This window comes from Scyliorhinus torazame, chromosome 17, assembly GCF_047496885.1.
Source record: "Scyliorhinus torazame isolate Kashiwa2021f chromosome 17, sScyTor2.1, whole genome shotgun sequence".
Taxonomy (NCBI): Eukaryota; Metazoa; Chordata; class Chondrichthyes; order Carcharhiniformes; family Scyliorhinidae; genus Scyliorhinus; species Scyliorhinus torazame.
This window is the reverse complement of record NC_092723.1, coordinates 49,158,599-49,166,801: the sequence shown is the minus strand read 5'-3', so window position 1 is coordinate 49,166,801 and position 8,203 is coordinate 49,158,599. Positions and strand designations below refer to the sequence as shown.

The 8,203-nt window shown below is 39.8% G+C and overlaps 1 long non-coding RNA gene across 1 annotated transcript; it reads left to right on the top strand.

The window, feature by feature from the left end:
* Positions 1-1,712: 1,712 nt before the first annotated feature.
* Positions 1,713-3,880, top strand: LOC140393532 (uncharacterized). Its single transcript, XR_011935651.1, has 2 exons — positions 1,713-1,828; positions 2,899-3,880. It is a non-coding gene; the product is annotated as an uncharacterized lncRNA (long non-coding RNA).
* Positions 3,881-8,203: the final 4,323 nt, after the last annotated feature.

Here is an 8,203-nt window from a genome sequence, read left to right as displayed (position 1 = left end):
AGGGTGGGACCCTCTGGGAGTGTTTTGATAGGACACCAGATCAGTTCAAGATTCGGTGAATATTTCTTCTTGAGGCAGTAAATTTGAGGCAGTCTACCAGACAACAAGTGTTAAAAAGACAAAAGGGGCAGAACCAGGTCCCAGTTAAGGTAAGTTCAAGAAAGGGCTGTGGGGAGCAGACTTTAAGTAAAGGGGCAAAGTTATCCCATTGGAGCAGTGATGTTCTTCTTGGCTCAGCTATAGATCTGAAAATGTGCATGTAAGCTAGTTTTTGAGTTTTCGCAGGAATCCAGGGAGTAGGAATCTCAGAAGGTAAGATTGAAACCTGTGAAGAGGGCCATTGTTAAAGCAATTCGCGTGGGAGCAACGTTTGGAGAGAATTCTGAGGCAGGGTCTTCAAATATAGGGATTGGAAAACCTGGTGAGAGTGGTTAACTCATAGTGAGACTGACATTTGGGGGATTTGTTGCAAAATCTACAGAATCTGTTTTGGTTGCATCTGCCATTTACTCTGTAGTGTGATATGTCTGAAAACAGTTTGCCTGTGAATTCACATGTACTTCACACTTCACTTGAATGTTAGAGTGCAAGACAGATCTGTAAATTATTTTTTCTTTCTGAACTTGAATTGTAATGTTTATTTTGTTTGTTTACAACCCGTGAAATCTTGTGACTTTATTCCAAGAACAGGTATTTTGAATCTCAACTTTTATTTACTTTAAACAAAATATTATTGGTCCCTAACCTGATCTACATCCTGCATCCTGGGATCTGGCCAAGGATCGTAACAGTGCTGGTTGATTAGTTGTGCGCCTAAGCAGAGTCCAATTTTGTGTGTGGCCAGAACCACTTAAAGCTAGACTGCACTTCTTAAAGGGGAATTACATTGTAACTAGAACAGGTGTCAGCAGCCATACAGGAAGTGAATCAGAGCTTCAAAACAATAGAAATTAGCACAAAATAGTCAAGGTTTGTAGGCCATGAATGGGAGGCTTTGAAGGCGGATTTGGAATGGGGAAGAAATGTCCTCTGTGGTGAGGGGGGGCCAGAAGGTCTTCTAGACAGATTCTCAGAAGGGAGGAGATAGTCATGGAGAGCCATGCCAGGGGGAGCCCAATGGACCTGGATGCAGTGCCGCAAGAAGTTTAGTTATCTCATTTGGTTAAAGAATGTGAATGCAATCTGAAATGTAATTTCCTACCAACTGCACCTCTAGCCACTGTTCAATTCACCCCCATCACTCACCTACCAACAATCTTCAGCGATCAGGACTGATACCTAACATTCATAGCTTCACATTTCCCTCACACACTTAGTGCTACTGAAAACCTCACACCCACAGCTCACATGTAGCACACACTGTTAGCTATTCAAACATGGCCATCACTTCACCCACATTGCACACTTTCACTGACTCACTTCCCTTACTAGTGTAGAAAAAGGAGTTAGCTGAAGCTAACCAAGGGGCTCATGTCTGCCTGCATATCCTAATCACCATGAAGGTGATAGTTTACCTCAGAAGAATATGGTTAGTAGCTAATACAAATCTATTGCAAATTGCAATATCATCATACCTAATGTTCCTCTTAACACCCCCACATGCTCTCATTCTACATTATCGTTTGATTTACAAGATGTAAGATTTACCTTTTACTTTTCTTCCCTTTGGACATCACAATCTTACCCTTGTGCGTTTCACCTTTCAGATACCTAAGAACTAAAATCTGGCCAGGCAGTGGAAAAATAGCAAGAGGACCATGATGATAAAGATTATTATGAACTGTCAGGTGATAATTGCTGCACAAACCAAATTGCAAAGGAAATCGTGGTAAGAATATCACAACCATTTTCTTTTTGTATTTTGACCACAAGAAGATACGGGTACTGAGGTCAGAAGTCACAAATTCTAATAACACTTAATTATTAAATTAAAACATTTGTTAACACAAAAAAAATGAAGCCTAAACACACTTGTTCAGTATGAAGTAATAGAATCCCTACAGTGCAGTCACAAGGTTACATTTACACAGTTAAAATTAGTCTTAAAGAACATTCCCCCCCAAATATTTCCAAATTGGTTAGACTCTCAAATAAACACCCCCTTAGCCAATGATCTCTTCTGTTAACCTTTACAAAATCCAGAAAACTATCACAAGGCAAACACACTGTTGTTGTAGGAAAGGTATATCACAGGCTTCTCAATCACACTTCCACTGTGCTGTGGAAATTCAAGAAACTTTAAAACAAACCCTGCTTTCTGGAAACCAGACACTTTTCTGGCTGAAGCTGCTTAATTTGATCTCTTTACAGCACCTTTCCCAGCATTGAGCAACACTCCAGGAGATCTGACATGGCTACTTCCCTAAACTCTCAGCACCTCTCCTTAATTATATTTTTGCTTTTTCATCCTGATTAAATTTTCCTTGTCCTTCTTCAAAACTCACTTGCCCAGAATATGTCCTCCCTACTGTCACCACTTTCAGGTAAAACAAACTTGAATAACATTGCCTTACTTATTGCTGACATTTTCTGAATTATAAACACTCTTTTACTTCCCTTTGAAATTTAACAACTAAAAATCCAAATCCTCCCAATCTCCTAATGCAAATTTCCACTGATTGCGATTTGCTTGTTGAAAATTCAACTTAGCCATATTTATTTCAATTGGAGTACCTGCTTTCCACACCTAGACTTATTTGATACCCTGAATCCAGTAGACGCCCAGTTCCCAGCTTGATTAAGTTATGTTCAAACACAGATGCACAGCCACCAGCCTACAGAATAGCAAACTGAACCGTCAAAATATGAAAACTGAAATCATTGCAGAAAATGCTGGATAAACTCGCCAGGTCTGGCAACATATGAGGGGAGATAAACCAAGAGTTTCTGTGTGTGTAGGTGCTGTGCTCTTGCAAGAAGATGACTAAGGAATAGAGCGGCCTATTGGATATTTTTCCAAGAAATTGAATGACCACCAGAGGAAGTATTCAACGATTGAGAAGGAGACTTTGAGCTTGGTGCAAGCTTTGCAACATTTTCATATTTATGTCACTAGCAATTCAGCTGAAATAATTATATATACTGATCATAATCCATTGACGTTTTTGGAGTGTGACTGTTTCGATGGAGATCATTGTTACAGCCATTTCATTAAAAAATTATACATGTGGCAGGACGAGAAAACGTGACAGCTGATGCTTTGTCGTAAATGTGATAAAGAGAAGCAGGTTCAATGGTGGAAGAAGTAGAAGTAAAATGGATTATATTATTATTAATGATTGCCTGTTTTGTTTTTATTTTAAAAAGTATATTTATTGTAAATTTTTCTTAAAGGAAAGTGAAAAGGTGAATAATGAAACCATCTTTGAAGTTGATGTTTTTTCTTTCTTGGGGGGATGTGTCATATGAGTGTTCCTTTAAGAATTGTTTTGTCTTATCAAATGGCTTCAATTATGTCATTGTGTTAGAGGAGCTGGGCTGTGGCTCTGGGTTTTACTTTTGTTTTTCAGCTGGGGACTGTTGTGTGGCTCTGAGTTTTTCTGCTTTCATTTTCACATTTGGAAGCTGGATTCAGACAGAGAAGTCTTGTCTTCTCTCTCTCTCTCTCTGTATGTTAAAAGGTGTCTCCAGATCACTTGATAATTTAAAAGTGATAACTGCTTTCTGGAAGGAATTCAAACCTACTGTTTTGGTAAAAGGGTTTTCTGGTTTATGGGATGTTGTTATTAAATTGAACCAGTTAAGGGAAGTTATTAAGGACTACATATAGAGTACCGTAGCTGTGTGGGGTATTTATGTTTGTAGTTGATAAAAATGCTTACTGTGTGTGTTTATAACAATGTTAACTGAATTCGTAGAATAAACTTTGTTTTTGATTAAAGGTGCTTAAGACTGCTGTTGAATAACACCTGAAAGGTTGGCCCTTGTGCTCCTCATAACCAAAGCCTACAAACAGTTGTAGGTTAGGTGAACTCCATGATATACTTTGGAGTTTTCTAAACCCTGGCCCATAATACAGAATGCAAAAGGAATGTGTGACAATTCAACAACATGAAGACTGTCTTAAACAGCAATGTTCCATATTCTAGGAGCAAAGTTTTCTTTAGAAAAGAAAAGGGGACTTGGAGATCTGTGCCTGCATACATTATAATACAAAGGTGCTCAGCAAAGCAAGGGTTAATGTGGAACTGGAGAATAACATCATATACACTATGATGGATGCAGTCATGTGATCATAGACTTTGAGAGGACAGTTTAAAAGCAACACTCTGTAAGGAAGCAACTCGCCTGCATGGTGGAGCATGAACACCATGCATGATCATGCTCTGGAACTATAAGTAGTTCAAAACTACCAATAAAAGGTTTATGTTTATATATACAAATCTCAAGATCTCACCAGGAAAGACTGGAGATCCTGTTAGTGAAGAATGGCTTGTCACATCCCTGCAGGAAATCCTGCCAATTAGTTAAGTAAAAATATCCAATAAGTAATAATTACTGCAAAAAACAACTTCCCCAGCCCTGAAAAATTTCCATAGAAGAATAGTAATGTTGGAGATTTTTAAACACTTAAATAATACTTTAATTGTTTTGGTGTCTTTTATTTCTTTTTCTTGATCCATGTAGATTTCCAAATAGTTTCACTTTCAATGCATGTTTTAAATGTAATTCAAATGCCCTGTTTTTTGCTTCCTGGTTTACACATTGTGGTTTGGATTTTCATTTGTGGGTTCCATTCCTACAGTGGCAGTGGTTGGGAACCCTTACATGCTGGAAGAGGGACCTAGAGGGACATTTTCAAGTGGATAGCCAATTAATTTGCTAACTGTCCAATTAAAGACCATGGGCAGGCTCCCGAGGCTAGGGAGCCAAAAGGAGTTGTTGACTATCATAAGAAAAAAGATACATGTCAGGACAACCATCTCTTATTGGATTGGAACAGGCAACTCCTTTAAAGTGGTTATATCGATAAAATATTTACAAACCTTTCCCAGTTGCATTAAGTAGATTTTTGCCAAGGCGTTTATGAGATGACTTAACTTGTATTTAATCTTTGGTATGGCACAAAATCAACTCTGTAAAAAAAATTTACACATCACCTGTAAAGCATATACTCAGAACTTGGGGCACTTGGCTGATTAGCTGAACAGATCAAAAATATGAATCAAACCATTATATTAATATCTTCAGAAATGAATTGGTAATGGAATACATAAAGTCATGGAATACATTAAAGAAATATTTGTCTCTGAGCTTTTCCAAATGGAGGTGTTACAATTCCTATAAGATATGAATTTCCCAGCGATCAATGGAAAGCATTACACAACAAGGTTTCACATTTTAAGACTTTTACTGTAACAAACACACAAAATTCAACACAGACTAAACATTATTTTATAGGCAACAAATACACCAAACTATAGAAAAGGTTAACCAATAAATGCAACTGAAAATACTTTGTCTCATTTATACATTATATCATGCTCTTAGCAAATATGTAGTCATGTAGATTAAATCCCAAACTCCTGGCTTTACAACAGGCTTTCCTCTGCATGTCACACCAGGGCAAGTCTTCCAGTGTTTTTTAAAAGTCCACTGACTCAATATTCTGAGCATCCCAAAACTGACTTCAGTCGCAAGACATTCTTTTGTGATTCCTTAGTTCTTAAATCTTTACAAGTCCCATCTCTTCAAACATGGAATTCATTCTGACTAGCATTCTGCTTGGTACCTAACATAAAACAGCCCTTTCCTCTGCTTGACACAACTGTTTCCAGTCTCCCTTTTTGTATCCTCCTCAATCTGCGAGTCTTCATCCAGCAAGACCAGCTGCCCCATTTTTGTGTCCAGATATGAAAACTAGCACTTGATTTTCTAAAGGCTTCTTTCACAATGGCAAACAAATCATGTGGACTTGCCACTGGTTGGAGATCAGCATAATTTCACCTTCCTCCAAGCTCGGACATTCTGTTTTGTTTTATTTTAAATTAAAATAAATAGTTTTAAAAATATCTTGTATTTGGAACAGAGGCATATAATTCAAAAGAAAATTGGTAATGTTAAACCTATCCAAATAATTGGTTTAGCCAACAATGTCCAATTTTGAGTTGCTTTTTTAAAATGTGTTCATGTGCTGTGGGTTTTGATGGGAAGTATTTGTTGCCCATCCTTAATTGTCCTTGAGTTGGTGGTGGTGGTGAGTAGCTTTCTTGAACCACTGCAGTCCATGTGTTGTAGGGACACTCACAGTGCTGTTAGGAAGGGAGTTGCATGATTTAAATCCAGCAACAGTGATGGAATGCCAACATAGTTCCAAATCAAGATGGTGGAGTTGCATGGGGGGGAAATTGCAGGAGGTGGTGTTCCCATGCATCTGTTGTCATTCTAGATGCTATAGGTCACGGGATTGGAAGGTGCTATTGAAGGAGCCTTGATGAATTGCTGCAGTGTATTTTGTAGACGCTACACAATGCTGCTACCTTACTTCAATGGTGGAGGGAGTGATTGTTGAAGCTGGTGGATGGGGTGCCAATCAAGCAGGTTGCTTTGTCCTGGGTGGTGTCAAGCTTCTTGAGTGTTGTTGGAGCTCTACCCATCCAAGCAAGTGGAGAGTATTCCATCACACCCCTGACTACTTGTGGCATGTAGATGGTGGACAGGCTTTGGGGAGTCAGGAGGGGAGTTACTCTCTGCAGAATTCCTAGCCTCTGACCTGCTCTTGTAGCCACATCCCTACTTTAGGAAGGATGTCAACGCAGTGGAGAGAAGACCAAATAGATTCTTTGAGATGATACCAAGATTTAGAGATTTCCGCAAGCAGCCAAAACCTCATCTGGTCAGCTATAAAAATACCTTGGCGACAAGGAGCTTGGAATCCTGTGGTGAGTAACTCACTTCCTGACTCCCCAAAGCACTTCTACGCCTACATGTTGCAAATCAGGATTGTGATGGAATGTGTTTCACTTGCCTGGATGAGTACTGCTTGAACAACTCCCAAGATGCCTGACACCATCCAGGACAAAGGAGGGCTTTATTGGCAACCCATCCTACATTGTAAACATTCACTCTGTCCAATGAAACATGGCTGCTGTATATACCATTTACAACATGCACTGCAGCAACTCACAGGACTTGCAGGACCTCTACCACATAGACGGACAAGGGCAGCTGACACATGGGAACACCACCACCTCCAAATTTCCCTCCAAGTGTCACACACCATCCTGACTTGGAAACATATTGCTGTTCCTTCATCATTAATCGGTCAAAGTCCTGGAACCCACACTGCAAAACATTCTGCAAAACACAACGATTCAGGAAGTCAGCTTACCTCCATCTTCTGAAGGGCAATTATGGATGGACAATAAAATGCTGGTCTGACTAATGATGCCCACATCCCATGAATAAGAAAAGAAATAAAAAGTTTCACAGAATGACCAGCTAACCTAGATCTCATTTCAATAGATAAAGAAGGTTTAGAAAAGAAGTGTTGGTAATATGACAAATTGTGAAGGATTTTGATCACGTGGCTGTGGAAATCCTCCTTTCATCGGTCAGTGAGTCACTAGACCACAAGATAAAATACTGAGTATTGCCAAAGCCACAAATTAAAAGGTGATTGGAGATTACTTATATTGTGATTTTAAATGACATAGAATGCTCTCGCAGAAATATTGAAGGTATGATAGGTTTTCAAAGGGAAGTGAAAAACTGCTGAAGAAAAAAGTAATGGAAATTATAGGGGAAAAGGGCAGGTTCTCTGTTATTGTGCAGTCAGGAGTCAACATATATATACAGCGGAATTCTCCATTGGCAGGATCCTCTAGCCCGCTGGCAGCGCACCCACGCCCGCCGGTTTCCCAACGGTGTGGAGTGGCCTCAATGGGAAACCCCATTGGCCGGCTGCGGGAACGGAGAATCCCGCTGCTGGCAGGGGTGTGCAGCACTGGAAAACGTGGCTGGCGGACCAGAGAATCCCGCCCATCATATATATACTTTTGCACAATTTTGCATTTTTAAATTTAGAATACCTGCTCTCAAACATCTGGGAAAGATTTTCCCTCCACCATCGCCGGAATCACGGGGCAGGATCGGGAAAAGAATCACGTGTCAGTGGAAAATCTAGGTTGGCGCAGGGCCCCGAATTAATACCATTACCCGGTGCCTCAATAGTGGTGTGAATGCATTCTACCCCCCACGTACG